Source organism: Rhinopithecus roxellana, chromosome 19 (genome assembly GCF_007565055.1).
Source record: "Rhinopithecus roxellana isolate Shanxi Qingling chromosome 19, ASM756505v1, whole genome shotgun sequence".
Lineage (NCBI taxonomy): Eukaryota > Metazoa > Chordata > Mammalia > Primates > Cercopithecidae > Rhinopithecus > Rhinopithecus roxellana.
Window position 1 is genome coordinate 66894075 of NC_044567.1, and position 21826 is coordinate 66915900.

Sequence of the window (21826 nt, forward strand, 5' to 3'; positions counted from 1 at the left end):
AAACCCCATCTCTACTAAAAATACAAAAATTGGCTGGGCATGGTGATGCACGCCTGTAGTCGCAGCTACTCAAGAGGCTGAGGCAGGAGAATCGCTTGAACCTGGGAAGTGGAAGTTGCAGTGAGCCGAGATCTTATTACTGCACTCCAGCCTGGGCAACAAGAGCAAAACTCTGTCTCAAAAAATAAATAAATAAGTAAATAAATATTTTTAGAAAGAAAAGATTGTAAGGAAATATTCACAGTAATTGTCACAGGGTGAAGGGGATTCTGGATTTTTTTTTTTTTTTGTCTTTCTACTTCTGTGTACTTTTCAATTTTTAAAAAATTAAAAGTAGGCATTTGTCTCTAAAAACATAAAGACTTTGTGACTAGGGCCAGGGATGGGGGATCCACTTGGAGGGGCTCAGGCTCTCTCTCCAGCCCTTGTGGATCTGTCCAGCTGCGCGGCTTTCACGTGGGAGGTTGGGAGCAGGAGCTTGTTCTGATCCCCGGCTCTGACCTTCTGGAATTCCATTCCCGCTCACATGGCCTTGGTCAAGTCACAGGACCAGAGATCCCAGCGGCCCTCCTCTGGAGAGTGTCCCAGCTGCCCACGATGCCTCTACCCAGAGGCTGCCCCGTTCTGCTTGCATGCCTTCAGCCGCAGGTTGCTCACCACCTCCCGAGCAGCTCCCTCCTTCCATTTCTGGGCAGCCCTGCCTGCTAGCAAGCTCTTCCTTATATGGAGGTGAAATCTGTCTTCCTGTTGCTTCCTCAGCTCCCTCTCTGAACCCCAGTTTCTGGGTCTGCAGAAGGGGGCTCCCAGCCTCTCCCTGCCTACCTTGGCCACTGGGAGGTTCTGAAGAGACTGGAGGACCAGCAGCCCAGAACCTGTGTCGGTGGTCATTCAGCTCTCAGGACAAAGCGTGGGTGGACCTGTACCCTGGTGGCACAACCAAGTAGGATTTCCACATTCAGTGTCTAGGCCATTGCTGTGAAATTGGAATTTGATACTAATCCTGGAGATTGAAAACTCAAACCTCTCCATAGTCCAGGAGGGAATGATAATCATCAGTGCTAACATTTACGGAGGGCTTGTGGCGTGGCCAACCCTGAGTGACATTCATGCACTCATTTCTGTTTATCACCAGCACATCCCGGGCCCTGCTAATCTTCCCCATTTTAAAGGTGAAAAACCTGAGGCTCAGAAACGTAATGGGAAGCAGTTGGATGCGAGCCTCCTGGCACACATTGTGGGAGTACTGTGGGTCGAATAAGGAAGCTGAGCAGCAGGCAGCCTCTCCCCTGCAGAAGGGCACAGAAGCAGGACTGGAAGGAAATCCTGGTTGTGGGCTGAGCTCGGGCCATCCACTTGTCGTGACGGGTGAAGTGTCCGGTCCGCAGGTCTGCTCTCCAAGCTGCCTTGTTGCAGGTGCTGGCTTTGGGAGGATTCTCCTTGTCTCGGCCCAGGAGCTTTCTTGCTGAGCTTGGGGAGAGAGGTAGTAATGTCGCCTTCCACCTCATGGACTTCCCAGTTTAGAATGCTGCTTCCCATCCCACCCACATCACCCTCTGTTAGGTAAGCAGGAGCAGAAATGCAATCCTTCACCTCAGTTCTGGAAACTTGGGTTCAGACAGGGTGTAGAACTGCCCAGGGGCACACAGCCAGGACAGGCCCAAGCCAGGAATTGCACTGGGGGTGAGCAGGGGATGCCTTTTCTGGCTTAAGGTATGTGGGAAGCCAAGAGCCATCATTTTACCCAGTCCTCTGCTGGAGAGCCAGGGGACATCTGAAGCCAGGGGCTCTGCCTGTTTCCTCTGCACTTGTCCCTGGGCTGGGCTCCTCTGACCTGGGCCCTGGTGCGGAAGGTAAAAAGCAGCCCCATGACAAGCTGTGAGACCGGACACTGGTTTAGGTTCCACCCAGGCCCACGCCTCTTCTCTCTTCTGGTTGCAGAGCCTCAGTGTCTGCATCTCTCAAATGGGCTAAGGACACCCACCTCAGAGGATGGCTGAGAGGATTCCGTGTGGGCTGCTTGGCAGAGTTAGCTCCAGCTCTGCACCCCACCCCCTCTTATGGTGCAGCCACCTGGGTTCCACCAGGGCATTCTGGGATGACACCAGACCGGGAGGAGAAGCTCGAGGAGTGGTGTGGTCATTGGCGTCTTTCCTCTGCCTCCCCGGCCCCTTCCATTCACGTGGTAGAAATTCAGATAGCACAGCAGCAAGTGTCCCTCCTGCTCCTGACCTTCCAGCAGTTTCTTCTCCATCCTTCCAGGAGTGATCTCCACAGATTCAGATGCCCCCCAGAAACGGCTTTCCATTCAAAGTTTCCCCTGGACTCATGCTGGCCCCTAGAGAGGCTGTGCCTGATCCGATCCTCGCCCCTTTGCAGGTGTGAACTTGGAGGCTGTGAGAGGGCCAAGTCGCCCCTGGGAATCCCACATATTCTGTTCCACATCCTCCTCCTGTTGTCCATTCTGTGCCCTCCTGTCAGGAGTGGAGGGGTGCTACAAGGCTATGCAACACGCTGTTACCCATTTTGCAGGTGACAAACTGGCGGGGGAATGGGTTTCCCTTAGCAGAGAAGGAGTTGTCCAAGTCATGCCAAAGACGTAAGGGCATGTCATAGCCAGCTTGAGTCTAGGCAGGAGCTGCAGTCACCCGTTGGGACAAAGTCAGGGGACTTGAGAGGTCTTCACCCAACTGGGGCCAGGAAAAGGACTGGAGGCAGCATCCCTGCTGCCATCAAGTCCAGGGAGGGCAGAAGCCCATGGAGCTCTGAGCTGAGTTGGGAAGCGGCTGGAGGGGTCACTTGTGGAGTGGTTAAGCCACCCAGAGATACCCATGAGCCCTGGGGCCAGGGAAGAAAAGACGTGTGAAGGCAAGTGACTGACACTTGGGTGTGTGGACTTCTACATAGAGAAATCTGCATGTTCTTGCATGTGCACGTGTCATTTATATGTATACATGTGTATATGTGTATACATCTCTGCATGTAGGTGTGTGTGTGTCTGTATGATTGCGTGTGTATACACACAGATGTATATGCCCATGTTTCTGGATGTGTGTGCCCTGCTTGAGCGGGGGACAGGGTTCTGTGTGTGTGTGCACACACGTGTCTGTGTACATGTGTGTGTGGTTTCGTGTCTGTTCATGTGTGTAGTGCCTGTGTGTCTGGGTGCACATTGTATGGAGGGTCTGGAGGCTGCGTATGAGGTAACTGTGTGATTCTGTCTGACTCTGGGTGTGTTTTGTGTTGGGTGTGTCTACGTGTGTCTGGCCTGCACACGCTGGCCCAGGGCAAGATGGAGGGGCCTCCTGTGTGGTGCTGCTGGACTCTGCTGTGGTCCACACAGTGGTCCACGGGTCCACCACAGCCCCGTGGGTTTAGCGTGGGCCACTGGTGGGGTTGATGTTGCCACTCACCTCAGGGTGGGATGGCATGGAGTGGGCGCATCCCGATGTCCCTGAGTGGCCTGGTGGAATGTGCCCACGGGATGCCCACCACCGGGGGACCCCACCAGCGTCAGGGCTGAGGCTCAGGCTGTGGCAGGCTCAGAGGTCTGTCTATAGCAGCAGCTAGATGTCTGTGGCTGAGGCCTGTGCCTGAGGTCAGAAGTCCGTTTGTGGAAGAGGCTGGGAGTCAGTCTGTTGCTGGGATTGGGGAGGGGTCACAGCGACCAGGGTCAAGAGTCAGAATGTGGCTGCTGCCATGGCTAAGGGTCAGTCTGTGGCTGCAGTTGCAGATCAGTCTGTATGGCACAGAAGACAGGTTAGGCCTCAGCCACACCACTGTCCCAAGCCCCTTGGTGGCTCCCTGGCCCAGGGGTAGGTTTGAGCCCTGGGAACAAGGGGCAGGGGCAAGAAGGCACTTGTGGGTCCTGCTACCAAGCAGGCCTGTGCCCAGCTGTTCCTATGGCCATGGCAGTGAACCCCAGCCAGCCTGATGTGTCCAGAGTGTGTGGCTTCATTGTAGCCAGGAGCAAAGGGTGCCAAGGACCGTGCCAGGGTGAGCAGGGCAGTGCTTCCCAAGTGAGGCTGAGAGAAGACCCCTACCTGCCTCTCAGTGCCTCTCCTAGGCACCCTCTGGCGCCTAGCCCTGTGGCTCCATAACCCTCCTTCCCTCTCCTCCTGCCTTTCTTTCCCCTCTCCTTCATCTGTTGTCATCCTCCCCAGCCCCCAAGCTGTCTCCCTTTGTAGCTGCCCAGTCCTCTCTTTTCCCCAGCCAGCCTCCGGTCCCCCACCTGGGTTCTCTGAACCCCAGGGCCTTGCCTCTTTCAAGTTCAGCAGCTTTGACTTCACTCAGACGGTGGCGCTGAGGAAGGAAGATGAATACCCATAGTCTGCATGCCTCAGGAGAAGGAGGCTGCGTGGAGGTGCAGCCACAGGCCTGTAGGCGGGGCCATCTTCCGGGAGCCCATGTCCAGTGAAGGGTCCACAGCGGGGGTCGAGGGGGCTTAGGCTTGGATTCTGCCCTGTTTGAGCCTGAAGCTGCACTGACCTCGTCTGGTGGCCTGTTGCAGTCAAGTAGGGAAGGATGGACAGACACACAGATGGCAGGGAAAACTACAGACAGAAGAGATCAAAGGTCCTTCAGATCAGAGGCAGGCAGAAGACGCCTGGGTCTTGGCCCAACACCAGCATTCCTGTGCAGACCCCAGCCCAGGGCAGAGACTGAGATGTGCTCCCTCCTGCCCCCTTCCCTTGGTGGGGAGGTGGCCACCAAGACAAGCCTTCTGCGGTCACTCCAGCCAGAACCTGCATGGGTCAGGGTGGGTGGGCCAGATCAGCCTCCATCCTGGAATCAGGGAAGTGGGGACACTTTGAGGGGAACATAAACTATTTGAAAATGTTCCAAAAATGTAAGAGAACTTGGATCTCTATACTCCCGATGCTCCCCACCCCCATCAGCTAAAATATCAAGCTCTTTGCTTTCAAAGAAAAGCATTTTCTCGAGTGTTTTGCTCTCAATTCCACATGGTAGCCCCAGCTTGCTCAGGAAGTGCTTGGCATTAGAGGGTTTTGATGGGGAGAAAAGGGAACAGGGCTGTAGTTGTTGAAGGACCATGCCAGACCCACACGGGCAGGGATGTCTGTTCTGTTCCTTGCTGTCCCACAGTGCCCTAGACAACGCCTGGAACATGGTGGGTTCCATAAATGTATACCAAAGGAGGTATTTGTGGGTAGTTGGTCTGGGAGACAAAACTGGCAGGAGGGCTGGCAGCTGCAGACCTGGATCAACATGCTCATAAAAAGGGGATATTAAGGCTGGGAAACTGGGAAGGTGACTGGGGTACATGACCCCCTGCTGACTCAGAGAGGGCACAGCTCCTGGTACAGTCATTAAAAACGGGGCCTCTTCAGCAGTTTTCTAAGCTACCACATTGGCACAAAGGGCATGAATGTGTTGGAGCAGGCACAGTGGAGGCTGAGGAGGGGCAGGGTTCTGAGGCATTTGCTCTCCCACCAGCCCCACTAGCATGAATGGCAGATCCCAGCAGCCGTAACCATCCTTCTTGCAAGTTGCTCAGGCAGAATACATCAGTGAATCCTGCTAACCCTGCCTTCAAAGTAAATCCAAAATCTGACCCCTTCTCTTTGGCCCCACCCTGGCCAGGCCTCATCATTGCCCACCTGGACTAGTGCAGGATGCAGGCTTCTCTGCTCCTGCCCTGGCCCCACATCTGCGCCCCATATCTGCTCTCTTCACAGGGAGAAACTGCCCACCCAAGGGAGAGCGTGTCCCACCCCTGCTCAAAACACTGCAAAAGCGCCTCATCTCATTCAGTCTAAGAGCCAAAGTCCCTGCAATGGTGTGTGTGCAAGCCCCTGTAGGTGTGGCCCCCTGTCCCCTCTCTGCCCCCATCTCTTTCCGCTCATTCCCCTCAAGCCACACTAGCCTCTTGGCCATTCCTTGAAAATCCCAGCCTGGCTGCTGTCTCAGGGCCTTTGCACTTGTTCTTCCTTCTGCCTGCACAGCTTTGCCCCCAGACAGCTGCATGCCTCACTACCTTCGTCTATCAAGTGTGTTCTCAAATGCTCTTAAGTATGAGCTCTGACCACTCAGTATAGAAAAACAGCCCCTGCTGATGCTCCCAGTCCCCTTCCTTGGCTTTATTTATTTTTCCATAGCATGCTTCACCTAAGGTAACATACTACGCTATTTACTTATTCATTCTGTTTCTTGTCTGTCAAGACTAGAATGAAAGCTTTGTCTCATTCCTTGCTCTGAATTCTCAACCTGTAGAATGGAACCTGGCATCCAGTAGGTGCTTAGTTAATATGTACCAAGCCAATGTATGCATACTTCTGCCACCTTCAAGTTACGTGACTGGGGGCAAGTGCATTTCCTGGACCTCAGTGATCCAGTCTCTGAAATGAGGCTGACTGAGGGGGCGGGGTGGGGGGTAGATACATAGAGATTTGAAGTTGCTGCCCCACTACTCAATAAACATATGTGGAATGATGTTAAAACCTGGCCCACATCTGACCTCATGCCTGCAGGCTTCCAGCGTGGGGCTTACCAGACCAGGGCTAAGCTTGAATGCAACTTCTGGGTCGTAGTGTACCAGCCTGGCCTGGTGGGCCTCCCTCTCCCTTGTTTCCACCAGGGTGTCCCTAGTGGCCTGTCAGCAAGCCTTCTCCTTGGCTGGCTCCATTGCCTGCATTCCCTAGGACCCTGCTTAGAGTCCCCAGCCCTCTACCCACCCTGCCTCTCTGGTCAACAGCTCCTGTTTATTATTTAGCTCTGGAATGGCATCTGGACACACACTTGCATGAAAGCAGCTATTGAGATAGTGCTTGGCAAACAAAAGGGCTGACCTATCTAGACCTAGGTTCTCCAAAACACAGTCACACCTCACCAGGAAGGACTGGGCCCTTTAAACCTGTGAGCACCACTACCAACCCAGCGAGGGAGGATCCTAATTCCCTTGGGGCAGACTCTTGGTGAAAGGTGAAGTCAGAACCTAGGGAGCAGGAAGCCTGCCAGCCAGGCAGCCTCCTCTGCTGGTGTTCTAGCAACATTTGAGTGCTGGGTGCTGGCACCATGATCCCATGGAATCCTGCCAGTAGGGTCTGATGGAGTAAGCAAGACTTTGGGGTTCATGCACACTTAGGTTTGAATTGTGAGGTTGCCATTCCATTCATTTGATCCATATTAAGCTGCTGCACTGCCACACGCCATGCACTGTGCTTGGTGGAGGTGAGCAAGGAATCTTGAAATTGAGAGTCTGATGGGATCCGATCGTGTTGCTGTGGTCTTGACAAGTTCTTTGCAGGCTCTCAGCCTGGGTTTCTCCTCTAGGGGATGGTCAGATCCCGACCTTGGGGTACTGTCTTGTGACTCTCCACAATACCACTTGCGGAAGGGCCCTGGCCAGGTTGGGGTTTCCATCACCCTTTGGCAGATGTGAACGGCAGCCCTGCTGAATCAATACCCCTCTGTACCACTGCCCCAGGAGCTCCAGGGAGTCCCCAGGGAGCCAGGGAACAAGAGAAGCCCCTGGAACAAATGACAGGCTCTGCCCTTTTTTGAGACAAGCCACCCACCACCATCCCATCCCTCTACACCCATCCCCAGAATCTGGAATCCGTGAAGGCTACTCATTGAGCGACCTGGAATCTGTGAAGGGTACTCACTGAGTGATGTCAGGTGAGTCTTAGGACGTGTCCTGGCCCTGATGTTCTTCATTTTCCACCCCCACCCCCATTTTCTCCAGCGGAACTGTTGGCTCAAAGAAGAGAAACCCTGGGCTTGGTCAGGCTTACAGGAGGAGGGCTTGGTTTAACCTCATTCTTTCATGCATTCACTAACTCATTCATTGAACAAGTGCTTATGGAATGTGTACCAGGAACTATTCCAAAGGAACAAACAGACAAAAATACCCACCAGATACATAAATATGTAAATTACATGGTATATTAGAAGGTGGGGAACAGCATTCCAGGCAGACGGATCAACAAGTGCAAAGGCCCTAAGGTGAGAGTGTGCCTGGTGAATTCAGGAACAGCAAGGGGCAACGTGGTGAGTGGGGCAACAGGCGGGACTGAGGGCAGGAGGTGGTGGGGGCCTGATTGTGTGGGCTGTCATCAGCCACCTGGGGAACTTTCTCTTCCTCATCACTCAGAAACTGGGGAGGGGAGGGAAGACATTCCAGCCAGGTTGGTGATCCCCAGCGGGCATTTGGGCTTTTCCATTGCCACCTTAATGGTAATACACAATGCACATCTCCTTGTTCATCCAGCAGCCTCAGGACTGAGTGACCCTGGTCCCCAAGACAGATACTGAAGACAGAGACTAAGCAGCCTGACATTTTAAATATGGGGAGCCCAGAGCGGGGCAGGGCTGCCCAGGACCTTAGGGATTCATTTCTGGTAGGGAGGCCTGCTACCAGGCTTCAGGGAATGCCAGAAAAAAGGTGCCCGAGGCCCACCTGGCATGTAATGATGGGCAGGGTTGGGTGTAGGATGTATGGAGACTTTAGTATGGGCAAGGTGGGGGTTTAGTAGGTGGAGAAGGGAGATTGGGACATCACTGAGCAGCAAAACCCAAGTGTGACAGGTGGTCGGTGTGCTCCTGCCAGAGCAGAGAGACCTGAGTAGGAGGAAGTGGAGGTGGAGGCCCAGGAGAATGAGACAGACAGACTCACTGGCCAGCGGGAAAAAGTAGTAGGACTAGCCAGGGCTGACACATCTGTGTGATCCCTGGTGCAGTAAATCCGGTAGATGGATGGACACGTGGATGGATAGAAAGGTGGGTGGATGCAGCCACGGATAGATGGATGAATGAATGAATGACTGCGTGGGCGGTGAGCAGCCGGGAGAGGGGCGGGCCAGCTGCGCGCTCAATCACAGCCCCAGGGCTCGGCGCCCGCCAGCTGCACTCAGTACTCCCCTCACCGCGGCCCTGCCCTGGGGTGCGTAATTACGTGCCCCCAGGGCTCTGGATCCGCTGCTGGGACTACAGCGAAGAGGGGCCCGAGCCACCGCCGCCAGGCTCCACGCGCCGGCCTCGAGCGCACTCCCTTCGGCCGCCGGGGAACCTAGAGGCGCGGTTTGGCCCCAAGGTCCCCGGTCCCGCTCTTCTTTGTCTCGGCCTAGTTCTCGGCTGTCTCCGGGCCGCGACCCACCTCTCTGGGCGGTCCTTGCCGCGTGCTTCTGTGCTGCCCCGGGATCATCGAGTCAGTTCTCGCTGCGTTCCCGGCCTGTAGGCATCTCCCCCAGCTGGGGAGGGTCCCCCAAACCCTGTGCCTCTAGGACCGCGGGGCCCGCAAGTGGCAGGATCTCCAAGCTGCGTCTGATGCGGCGAGGGGAGGTGCGCGATGAAGGCCCCCCTCTTCTCCGCCTTCTCTCTACGCCCCACTGCTACTACACGTCGCGCTCGCCGCGGCCCCGGCGCTGCCTGTTCGCTCCTTAAGCGGCTCTTCTGCCACGGTGCGATCCCCGACGCCAGGAGGACTAACCCCCACCCGCCAGGCCTCAGACCCCACGCAGATCCAGCCACACACACGACCGCCTGCAGATACCACAGCCCTTTTCGTTAACCCAAAGCCCCGCACAGGCGCACTGCCCCTACATGTGCAGCCCCACACACCCACAAGCCCACTCGCAAAGAGACCTACACGGCCACACAACTGCCCTCCGGGCACTCAGCCCCACGCAGGCACAATCCCATACACACACAACCGCACACAGGCGCAATCCGACCCACGCAGTACCTCACGGAGTCGCACAAACCCCCTATAAACAATCGCACAGACACACAACCCCACGCAGCGCCGCATCATTCAGTCCCGCCGAGACCCAGAAACACATTCACAAGCTTGTATCCAGACCCCCCTCCCTCCAAGCCCCGTGACATTCACTCGTAGGACAGACCAGAAATATACAGCCACACTGATACACACACGGACCTAAACGCACAGCCAAGACCTCACCCGCAGACTCGTAAGTCACTGGAAAAATATTAAAGCATTCCCTCCCTCCCCTCCTGTCTTTGACACACACACGCCCGCGCGCGCGCGCGCGCACTCTCACACTCACACCCCCCCCCCCGTCCCTAAGCGCCTCGGAGCCTCGCAGCCGGTGACCCCCAGGCCCCGCGGTGAGAGCCAAGGGAGCGTCTCCCCGGCGCCCCCTCCTCCTGCTCCCTTCCAGAGCTCATTACTCGTCCCCCCGCCCGCCTCCTCCTTCCCTGCCCCCTCCTCCTCCTCCCTTCCCCCGCGTCTGGGGCGCGGGCTGCGCGCAGCCAAGCCCCCTCGTCGCGCGCCCCTCCCCGCGCGCGCCCCGCGCCAGCACCGCGCTTACCGAGTGGATGCGGCCACGGGGCCGTCTCTAATTACCTCCTGTCCCCCAGCGGCCTGTGAATAATGGCTACTGAGGGCGCTCGCAGGGGCTGCTAAGAAGGAAACGCGGGGTGCGAGAGGCGCGGCGCGCGCGGGAGCGCGAGGGAGAGGAGCGAGCCTGGGGCCGCTGCGAGCGGCTGGCGAGAGAAAGGAATCGTGCGGGCGCTCACATTTGTTTCTCCCAAGGATCTCATCTGGCCACCGAGTTCTGGAAGAGGCGAGAGGGAGAGCGTGCGCGAGAGGAGGAGAGAGACGGCAGGGGAAAGGGAGACGGCGAGACGCGCAGCGCCGGCGCCCGGGAGACCCAGGAGGAGCCCGCAGGTATTGTTGGCGGCGGAGCTTTGTGTCTTCGGCGGGCCGCTGTGGGCGCCAGGACTCCCCGAGCCCCCGGCCCACTGCCACGCGCAGACCTGCCCCGAGCCCGGGGCTGCAGGCTGGGGTCGCCGCCCGCAGCGGACACCCCTCCCGCTGCGCCGGGATCTTGGCTGGAGTTGCGGATTTGCCTGTCTGGGGGTTTTCCACGCTGGTTGAGGGAATCGGTCTCAGGAGAAGGAATTTTTCTTCCTTTTTTTTGGGGGGGGGCCGCTTTTGGCCGCAGTTTGGTTGTGCTGGGGATCCCCCCCTCCCCTTTCCTCCACAAAGCATTGGTGAGCGGTCTTGGCGACTGTGGTATTGGCGGAAGGCATGGGGCTGAGATGGCGGGGCTGGTGGCCGCGGATGGGGAGGCGAGAGATGCCAGAGAAGGAAGGAGTTCTGTTCAAGTTCTCAATCTGCGCCCCGAAGCTGGTCGGACCGGGGAGGGCGATCCGCGCGCCCGATCCTGCTCCGGGCAACCGGTGGGAAACTTCCCGGGAGCGCGGCCTCCCTGGGGACTCAGCGCCCCTGACGCCTCCAGGCGCTTCCTCGGGCCGCTGCGGCCCCTCCTCGCCGCCCGCCAGCGCTTAAGGTCGCGCTTTCCCCACCCCCGCCTTCCTCCCTTCCCCGGCGGCTTCCGGATATGGACAGCGCTGCAGGAGCGGCTTCAAACACTTCCCCTGGAGACCCCTCCCCACTCCCCGCACAAGAGCCTGCCCAGTGGCCCCCCCTGCCCTGCGCCCCAGTCTCACGCGCGGTCGAGTGGCCAGGCTGACAATGAAATCTCGCACCTCTGCCGTGGGGGAGTGGGGTGGGGAGGAGGTCCCTCCTGGGGCTGCTGACCCTGGGCCTTCGGCAGGGAGAGGGGGCTCCCGGGGGAGGGGCTTGTTTGGGTTAGAGACGTCGACTTGGGATGGCGCCGGGGCAGGGAGGGGGGTTGGGGGGTGTGCGCGGCAAAGGCGAGAGGCTTGGGTTCGCGGCCGGGGGTCGTGGATGGCAGCCCCTCTTGGGCTTGGCGATTGGCTGGTGACTTTAGGCACGTCGAGGGCCCCTCCAACCTCAGCCTCCTCCCCTCCGGTACAATGCGGTCTGAAAGAGGTGATCCCGAGGGTGCTGTGCTTGTGTGACGAAGTGTTTGTCTCCTGCGATCCTCAGCAGACGCTGCTCCGGTGACCCGGAGATCCGGACGCCTCGCCCCCTCCCTCAGGGCCGGGAGGAGGGGAGGATGAAGGGGGAGGAGAGTGGTGGGAACTTCTCCTTTCCCACTGCGGCCATGGGAAGGAAATGCTAGCCCAGAAAATTTCTGGGGTCCGCAGTCCTGAGGCGGGGACTCAGTCCAAGGGGGGACCACCGGGTCAGAGGCTTCCTGGCACTCAAAAGCCCCCAGATTATTTTGCTCCATCGGGGGATGCAGAGGAAGGGGAGAGGTGGAAGAGCGAAGAGCTAGCTGGACTGGCATTGAGGGGTGGAGAGCCCGTGGAAATCAGCCTTAATTGGATTCCCAGGCAAGCAGCCAGGCGATCAAGGTGCCCCCTCCCCTTTTTCTTCTTGGGGTGGAGAGCCAGGTCTAGAGACACCCAGGCAGGTGAAGGCAATTCCTCTCCCTACTTAAAATGAGGATTCCTGGGGGAGAGGGGAGGCACCTTTTGAGAGGGAGGGGGGCGGCTAGACTGTTTTCAGGCTGTTCTGTCTCTTGGTCCAGGAATAGAGAGAGTTAACCCTCCCCCAGAAATCTGTCAGCCCCCACACAGCAGGAAAACATTGTTGGACCCTCTGACATGCTAACAGCGTGACACCGGCTGACTGGAGCTAGCAGATTCTAGACTCTGGACTCCCCCTTCAAAGCCCAACAGGACCCAGCTGGGTGGTGCCTTGTTCAGGGACCTTGTGGGAGGCGGAAATCAGAGCCCAGAGAGGGTCAGGCAGCAAGGCAGTGGCCTTTTGGCCCGGAGGGAAGAGGGGTTACAAGCCAGGGCCATCAGGGAACTGGAAGGGAAGTCGCCATGGGTCTGGAGTAGAGGGAAGAGAGAGGCCCTTCTACCCTTGGCCCAGGCTCCTGAGCAAGCCTTTGCCCTGCTCCCCACCCCACCCTTCCCGCCCACCCACTCAGCTGCAGGCCTGGCCATTAAGGGTGGGTGTCTGACCCATAGATTGGACCTTGAGACCCTAGCGGCTGGGTGAGGCTCTGAGAGGCAGGACTGAAACCAGCAGGGATTCAATGCTGCTCATGCCCCGTGGCACAACCCCCTTATTTGTAGGGCTGCCTTCTCTTCCCCAGACCTCGAGTTTCCATTTGCAAGAACCTTTTTCTTCCTCTCTTCCTTGGAGCCCCCAGGGCCTGGCACACAGCAGACACTCACAGTGTCCTGTGTTTGTCCAGCCAAACACAAGAGTGAATGAATCAGTGATGAATGAATGAAAAGGGAAAGTTTCTCAATTGGAAGCCTCTAGCCTTTGTGTATTTTTTTAAATCTTTTTGAAATATATATTGAAAATAGCGTTCAGAGAAATGCTGGGAAAAAAAAAGAGAAAAATAAGGTTATTGACAGTCTTAGCGGGCTCTGACAATGTTAGTATTTTGATGTAGTTCTTCCCAGTCCTTTTCGACTCGGTGGTTGGTTTGTTTTTTAAAGACTTTGTCGTCATTCTCTATATTCAGATGTATATCCTGCTTTCTTTGCCGGCATAATGTGAGCCTTTTCCTGTTTTGTAACCAGTGCTTCATAAACACCATGGTTAATGTCTTCAGGCTTTTCCAATCAAGTGGATGTACCATAATTTACTTAATATTCCTCTTTTGTCCAACATTCTGGATGTTCCTGATGAATGATGTAGTGGATATATTTTGTATAGAGAGCTTTTCTTGATATTTAAAATGATTTGCTCAAAATGCCACTGCTGATGCCGAATGCTCTGACTGCCTGCAGTGGGAGAAACGGCTTCTCTAGTTTTCCCTGGATAAGTGGGACACTATTTTTCCTTCCCCACAATCTAGAATCTTCCACCAGAGCCGAAAAGAGCCTTGGCAATGAATCACCTATCTGACCTCCCTCCTTTGACAGAAGAGGAAGCCAGAGCCCAGAGAGGGGAAGCAAGTCCCAAGGTCACACAGCAGTTGCTGGGCTATGCAGCAGTGAAGACCCAGCTACTGATTTGCCATGTTGGTTTTCGCATCTGAAAAGATTCCTGAGGTCTTTAAGGCTGCCCATTTCACAGATGGGGGGACTGAGACCCCAAGCTTACCCCTGGTGCCGCCAGCTGGAGCCCCAGACAGGCTTCTCGGCCCTCCTAGGCCACCCCCGACTGGGTGTGTTCACAGGATTTGGTGGCCACAGGCTCCTTGTTGCTCGCCCCACCTACCCACCACAGTGCCCCTTCCTCTTTGCCATCCCATTCTCTAGACAAAAAGCTGAGGATCCAAAGCAGATGCAGTGAGGGGGTGGTCCCCACCTGGGGACCCTAGTGGTTGCGTCCCTGCCCCATGCCTCAGTTTACTTGTCAGAGACCTAGCCTTGGATCTGTTCAGGAGCAGAGGCAGGTGTTGGCACAGATATGTGGTATGAAGGAGTGGTGTGGGGGATGGGGTGTACCTTAAAATCTCTGGCCTGAGATTCACCCCAGGAGATCCCCTGGGGAGAGGGGAAGGAGAGAGAGAGAGAGAGAGAGAGAGAGAAGAAAGACTGTAAGCAGAGGCAATAGAAGAGAAAGCAAGGGATTAGAAAAGCGGGAAGGGAGTTGGAAGGAAGAAAATGGGGAGAGGATAAAGAAGGAAAAGAAAAAAAGATGTAAGTGAAATGAAGAGAAAAGAGAGAAAGCTCCCTCATCTTGAAGGCCTCATGGGGCACCCAGGGAAGTGGCTGGGTGGCATCACTCCCAGTGCAGGTGTCAGGCTGGCCATCCGGGTGGGCTGTGCAGGGCCCAGTGGAACAGCTGTTTGGGGGCCAGAAGTGGGAAGGTCTGGCCGGTGGGTGTCAAGAAGGCAAGGCCTGGAAGTGGTGGCTTCTCTATTTCACTAGGTCCCTCATGGGGCAGGTGGTAGGACACCCCAGGGGAGAGGCTTTAGGGGTGCTTGTGGGGGACAGGGTAATTGTGGCTCTGACTCCCCATCAGAGGACAGGGACTTTCTTCCCCCTCCCCTGCAGTACACCAACCATCCAGGTTGAGAGAAACCTGCTGTTGAGTGTGAGCATTTGGACATTTCTGTGGTGTATCTCTGTGCTTGCATGCGCCCCCAGGGACATGTGCATCTGTGTGTGCACATCTGTGTGTGTGGTGTGCCTGTGGGTGCCTCTGTTTTTGTGGTGTGTTTGTGTATGTGTGCACATCTGTGATTCTGTTTGTGCATTTCTTAAGGAGTTTATGTGCCTTCCAGCTTGGGCATGTGTTGTGCATGCATGCCTCTGTGTGTGTCCCCTCTGTGGTGTCAGTCTCTGATCCCATTTGTGCATTTCTGGGGGGAGGGGAGGGTGCCCCCGAGTTCGGTCGTGTGTGTGCGTGCACATGCATGTGTGTGCATGTCTGTGTGTGAGCACACTGTTTCCTCCTAATGGCCCCAGGAGGGATCCAGGCATCAGGCTTTTGTGCTGCTTCAAGGTTGTGGCTGGGTGGGTGAAGGAGGGGGAAGGCCTTCCACAGGGAGGGGTGGGGTTGAGGGAGGCAAAAGAAAATCTTAAAAGACCGTCTTCCCTCTGGTCTCCAAGGAGATCAGCCTGTGAAATGATCCGCACGTTAATTAAAAACGATTATATCCTGATTGAGCCATTCCTGCTCACATCTCCCAGCCAGGGAAAGGAAGAGGCTGAGAGCAGAGGATGCAAAATGGGGTAGGGTCCAATGGCAGGGCACAGCCAGGTGGAGCCGCAGCCCACGGAGGGGAGCACAGGCTGGGGGAGTCAAGTGGGAAGGTGTTTAGGGGCACGTGCCCAAGTCTGATTGGAGCTTCTCCTTTGGATTGTAGGGACTCTCTTCTGGTGGTGGTCTCTGAGATCCCAGGAGTGGGTGGCAGCCACCCAGCCCCATGGATCTCCACTCATATGCCAGGCACTGAGCTTGTTGTTTGCACAGATCCTGCAAGTCAGCACTTGTGGTTCCAGTTTTACAAAGAAGTGATGTGCTTGAGGTCATGCAGCCAGGAGTTAGGAACCCCAGATTGAACCCAGTCCTCTGACCCCAAGGCCCAGATGCCCTTCATAGCTCCTAGCTGCCCCCAGATTCCCACCATGAGCCCCTACCTCTGCAGGACCCCTGGGAAGCTGGGGCCCACAATGACAAGACCTTCTCCATGGCACCCCTGAGGTGGTTCCTTTCTGAGGTCCAAGCAGCACAGGGCTGGGAGGCTGTGATGTCCATTCACGTGGGGAGCTGGGTGACTCACTAGCCTGGAGCAGCCCTGGGCTGACTCAGGTCACCTTTGCCAACCTGGGCAAGGCCTGCCTCTCCCCACCTTGCTCCTCCCCCACACTGGCTCATGGTTCCACGGCAGACCAGCCACAGGTGCCCCGTGAGGCTCAAGACGCTGTATCCACACTGCTGGGTACCTGTGCCACGCCTTTTCTGGAAGGAGTCTGGGCCTGGTCACGCCGCGCCTTGTCTGATTATCTGTCTGCTGTAAGCCCTGTAAAGACTACGGTGGTAGAAAGGAGTAGTAATAACAATAAACCAGGCGACCCTCCACCTCCACCCCAGCATCAGGTGTTGCGGGGTTCACAAGCTTGACAGATCTCAGCATTTGTGGGACCTGCCTGCTGCCATACTTCTGCCAACTCGCACCCACCCATGTGCCTCCTGTATGTTTCCTGAGCCCAGCTTCTCTGAGAGGAGGAGACCCACTGTGGCTTGGCCACACCCAGAAACAAGTGAGATCGCTGGCCATGAGAGGGGGCTTTTTCTGCTTCTTTGAGCCTCAGTTTCCCCTTTGTATAATGGGGATCATAGCTTTTTCCGGAGAGGACTGACAAGAGTAAGGAAAACCAGGTCAAGTTTGTTCAAGTGCCTGGCAGCCCTGGAACGCACACAGGAACTCATTTGTGCATTTGTGCACCTGTCCGTCCATTCAGGGCACTTGTGTGTTGCCGTGGCAGGGGCCTTGGGTTTGCTGGCTTCTGGGGAGGGACACACACTGTCACATTTCAGAGCTTTCTAGGAGACAGTCTGGGGCTCAGGTGACTGTCATCTCCACATGAGCCTCTAGGGGGCAAAGATGCTCATTGGACCCACCTGAAGCTATGTTATCAAAGGTAGAGTGGGAGAAGGGAGAGATGTTTCTGCTGGGGTAGGTCCTAGTGAGATTTGCTGAACCTGGTCCCACATCTTAGCAGGAACCAGAAACAGTATCATGAGGGATCAGAGGGGCGGGCAGAACAGGAAGTCAGCATCCACCCGTTCCCTAAGGCAGAACTTCGAGAGAGGCAGGCAGATGTTCACTCATTCCACAAAAAGCCCTTTGCACTGAAGCAGGCAGAGAGACCCTGCCTGTGCTGGGTCATCCCTGCAAGATGCCACCTTTCAGGAGCAGTTTTTGTGATGTTGGTATCTGCCTTCCTGCTAAATATCCCTTTCCTGCCCTTCCCAGGGCCTGAAATACTTCCGTTAGTCACTGCCGAGGTCAGAGCATGGAAGGCCCTGCTTAAAATGTAAACGTGTTACTTGGAGGAGTGATCAGAAGATGAACTCATGTTTGCATAATGCAGGGACCACCCACCCCTAGGCCCCGCAGGGCCAGACAGGCAGCGCTGATGAGGATGTGGTGGCTGCCTGGCCCTCATGGGGCGCGGTAGCTCAGCTCTGCCAGGGCAGCCATGGGGATGCAGCCCGCGGCGCCTGTTGCCCACTGTCTCAGGACCAGGATTCAGATGTTGACATGATACTTCCTGGTCTGTATATGTTGTCACCTAATTCAGCAGCGCCCCTACGACCAGATTCAGACCCGGGGCCACTAGTGCAGCCTCCTGGCTTCATTGCTGCTGCCCAGTGGTCACTATGACCATCCTGTAATACAAGTGGGGCAGGGATGGCAAAGCTGGGGCTCCCAGAGGGGAGCTCCCCTGCCCAAGTCTAGGCCAGTGAGGCCCTGCCAGGGCTGGGGTGTCATATGAGGTGCTGTCACCGGACTGGGGGACCGAGGCACAGGATGAGACTTTGTTGACCCAGGAGGGTAGGCTGGAGCAGACCTTTCCAAAGGTGGCACGGGGCAGAGAGGCAGAGAAGCTTTGCCAGTGCCACTCTGCTGTGGGTGTCCCAGCCACAGGGGCCTTACTTTGGGCCCACTCGCAGTCTGGGACCTTGGGCCAGAGTCCCTGAGTGGCTGAGAGAGAGCCCCTTCTAGGCAGCAGGGCAGGCGATGCCCAAGGAGGCAAGTTCTGTGGGGCCCTGGGAACTGCCAGATGCCAGGCATGGTACCAGCCTGGTGTGCTTCTCACACCCACCCAGCCTTTGGTAGCCCTCCTAAAGGTGAGGACGTGGGAGCAGAGGGGCCATACACACAGGGTGTCGGGACCAGCCTGAACCGGGTCAGCCTGACCCTGCGCTTGGGGCACCCGGCGGCCAGGCCTGTCCTGCACATCTGATTCATGCTTCGGTTTACAGGCTGTGTTTCATTCTCTTCAGTCCTTCCACAGGGGCTGCTGATGGCCCTAAGAGTCTGGCCGAGATGCCCTGGCCAAGGCACCCAAAGGGACAGGGGGTGGGTCTCCAAGGGCAAGCATTTTGCTGCAGAAGGAAGGATGTTGGCTGCAGGACAGAGCATGCCAGAGGCCCGGGGGTGTGGGTGGCAAGCAGGTGGGATTGGAGAGGCGGAGGCAGGGACTGAGGCCACAAAGGAATCTGGGCCTTGACTGCTTGAAGGGTTTTATCTTGAAGGCAGTAGGAAAAGATGGGTGCTCTGGGCAGTGAGCAAGGCTGGAGCAAAGTCTCAGCAGTGGGAACACACAGGGACAATGAGGAGAGGCTCAAGAGGATCAGAAGAGGACCCGGGTGGGGCCTCAGTTTCCTCTCTGGGAACTCTTGAGTCCTCTGGGGTGTGGGCTGGATGAGAGCAGCCTCCCTTCTCCTGGAGCTGCTGTGCAGGCCTGGAACGCTGGTCTAGAGGGAAGCAGGGACCTGACCATCTCCCCAAGCTCTTGCCTAAGCCCAGAGCAGCTCAGCCTAGCCCTGCATCCCCTGTGAGCTGAGCACTGGGAGGGACTGTTCAGTCTCGGCTGGGGAAGTAGGTGATGGTCCTGGGGGACTGATAATTAAAGCTCAGCAGATTATAATTCCCTGAAAGAAAGCTCAGCACGGAGAGGGAGGAACAGTGCCCAGAGCCTGTTCTCAGAGCTTGGTGCAGGCTGGAGGAGGATCGCTGGGGGAGGTGGCGGCAGGGGGAATAAGAATGATACCTGGAACCATCGTGTTCAGAGCTTCCTCTCGGTGAGGCTTCCTAGGTGCCCAGCCCTGGGCACTTTGCTGTTGCCAGTCTTCAGACCCTCCTTGCCAGTGAAAGATTCCTGCCATCCCCATTTTACAGATGAAGAAACTGAGGCTTGGAAAGGTCTGGCGACTGTGGTTCAAGGCCCATGGCTGGTAAGAAGTGAGCCTGCGGCCGAACCCTGGGCTATGTTGGGAGCGTTGGCCTCCTTACTGAGAAGAAGGCACTGCTTAACTCGGACAGAGGCTGTCTGATGGCGGAGTCCTGGGCAGGCCACAGGCCTGAAGCAGGAACAGATTGGAGCAGGGAAGATCTTCTTAGTACTCCTCAGGACGCTCCCCATGTTTGTGGCCTTCTGTCTGGGGGAGGGTGATGGGATCACGGGTCACACTGTGGTGACTGGATCTGCCATTCACTTAGTCACCTGCTGTGTGATGCCAGGCAGGTGACGTCCTTCCTTGGGCATCTCTATAAAGGGCTTGTGTTCTCCTGGTTTGCAGACTTCTTTAAGAATCTCTTCCTGCCTCATTCATCCTACAGGTCCCAAGTGAGCCTGTTCTCACGCCAGGAGCTCCTGGCGCACTACTCTCATCACCTGCCGGAGCCGGGCTCTGTTATCATCCCCATTTGACAGAAGAGCACACCAAGGCCCAGAGGCTACTGCTGCCCGGCGGCCAGCCTTCTCCTCACCAGTTAACCCTGCTTCGTGCAGTCCTGCTGCCCAGCTGTTGCTCCTGCCTGTCCCCTTGGCCCTGCCTGGAAGACCCTCACTCTCCCATGCCCTGTGCAGAGCCTGCTGCCTCCTCTGCCATCTCTTCCACAGAGAGGCCAGGGCTTGAGCACACAGGCCAGAGGTTGTCCTCTGGCAATGCCCCCAAGTGGGTGCTGTTTGGCCAGCCCAGGGTTTTAACAATAACATTGGATTTTACATACAAATTCTACATTTTGCTTCCCTGAAAAAAAAAAATCAGGTCGGCATTGCAGGGCCACACACCCACAAGGCACTATCGGCAGAGCTGCCACGGGGCTGCCACCTTCTGAGTCACCTGGTTCCCTGCAGTGCCCACTTATGTGCCAGCTGGGCCCTGGCACTCTGGAGCTTGCCACCCTGCTTAGACCTGGGTTCCTGCCCTGGCATCCTGGCTTTCTCTGATCCGAGGCAGATTATATCTTTGAAGCTCATCTAGTAAATGTCAGAACTGAGAGACTGATTCCAAACTGAGTCTTGGTGTTTTCTGAGAATTCTCCAGGCCAGAAAGAAAAAGAAAGGGTGCACCAGGTGCGGGGCAGTGCGTGGGGAAAGATAAGGAGGTGTGAAGGGACGCAGAACGCTTTGGGAATAATACCGTGTTCTCCTTGCCTGTTAAGTACTTGGTTGGCAAAGCCTGAATACTAACACCAATCAGATTCTGCTTGTTCTGTAAGATGATTCATTCATTCCAGGCATTCAGATGACCCTCACAGCATCTCTGATAGAGTACCATTGTGGGTGCTTTTATTCTCATTTTCAGCAGATGAGAACACTGGATCTCAGGGAAGTGACGTGGCATGCCCCAGGTCCTAGTAAGGGCAGGACCCTGACAAGAACTCTGACTCCTGACTCCCAGTCCAGTGCTCGTTCTCTCTAAGACACTGAAAAAATTGGCTCTTCGGTAGGCTTCTTTCTCTGGTGCATTTTTTAAAATGTTCCTTTAGTTAACATGCGGGAGGGATTTCCATGTTCTCGTACATAACCTTTTGCTGAAGTGACAATGTGCGATAAAAGGGTCCCAGGAGAGCCGGTGTAATTTGGGCTGTGAGGGACAGAGAATACCAATGCAGAAGCCTCTGCAGAAGGCCTGGCTGCTCCTGGGGGCTGGGGGACCTGGGGCCCCCTCACCACCCAATACAAAGGTCTGGCCATCTTGGGCCCTGTGACCACGTGTACATTCTGATTTGTCTTCCACTGCTTGGTTTATTTTTCTCACGTTTTTGGGTGAGGATCTTGGTTCCTAGAGGAGAGAGGTCTAGGCAGAGAGAAAATGAGCGTCTGGGACGGGGAGGGATTGAGGAGGATGCGTGAGAACAGACATTGAAGCCTTGTTTCTAGTCAAGCGCTGGCTAGTTGCGGGGTGTCACACAAAGGAGTCCACATAGAAGGCAAACTGAAGGGCATGTTCAAGTGCTGTTCACGCCTGCCTTTAGCCCCCAAGGACCGAAAAAGGGGCTTGACATAGCGAGACCCTCTCTCTACAATTTTTTTTTTAAATTTAGCCAGGCATGGTGGTGGGTACCTGTAGTCCCAGCTACTCCAGAAGCTGAGGTGGGAGGATCACTTGAGTCTGGGAGGTCAAGGCTGCCGTGAGCCAAGATTGTCCCACTGTACTCCAGCCTGGGTGACAGAGCGAGACCTTGTCTCAAAAAAATAAAAAGTTGGGGGGATGTTAAGGAGGTTCCAGTTAATTGTGTCTGGTTCTAAACTGGGAGGCTTAATAAATGGTAATTATCCTCCTGTGGGAGCAGACCACAGCTAACCAAGCCCACCGGGAATGGGGGTCATGGAGACAGACCCCCTTTTCCCTCCCACCCACCTGAAGGCTCCAAGAATTTCCACTGCAGAGGTGTCAGGGACAGACCTGGTGCGGACCAGCGGGCCCATCACCTGCTTCCTTCTGTGCCGTTCAGCGTGTTTAGGTGTATTACATGCCTGCCTGCGTGTCTGCATGTGAGCTCCTTGGACACACGGGGGCACATATCTG

At 56.1% G+C, this 21826-nt stretch overlaps 1 protein-coding gene across 1 annotated transcript in view; it reads left to right on the forward strand.

Moving 5' to 3' along the window:
- RAI1 (retinoic acid induced 1) overlaps positions 1-21826 on the forward strand; it is a 129545-nt gene that overhangs the window by 32146 nt on the left and 75573 nt on the right. The window contains exon 2 of the mRNA XM_030922597.1: positions 10517-10651. The gene's annotated coding sequence lies outside the window, so the exon portion shown is untranslated. The remainder of the gene's footprint in view (positions 1-10516; positions 10652-21826) is intronic.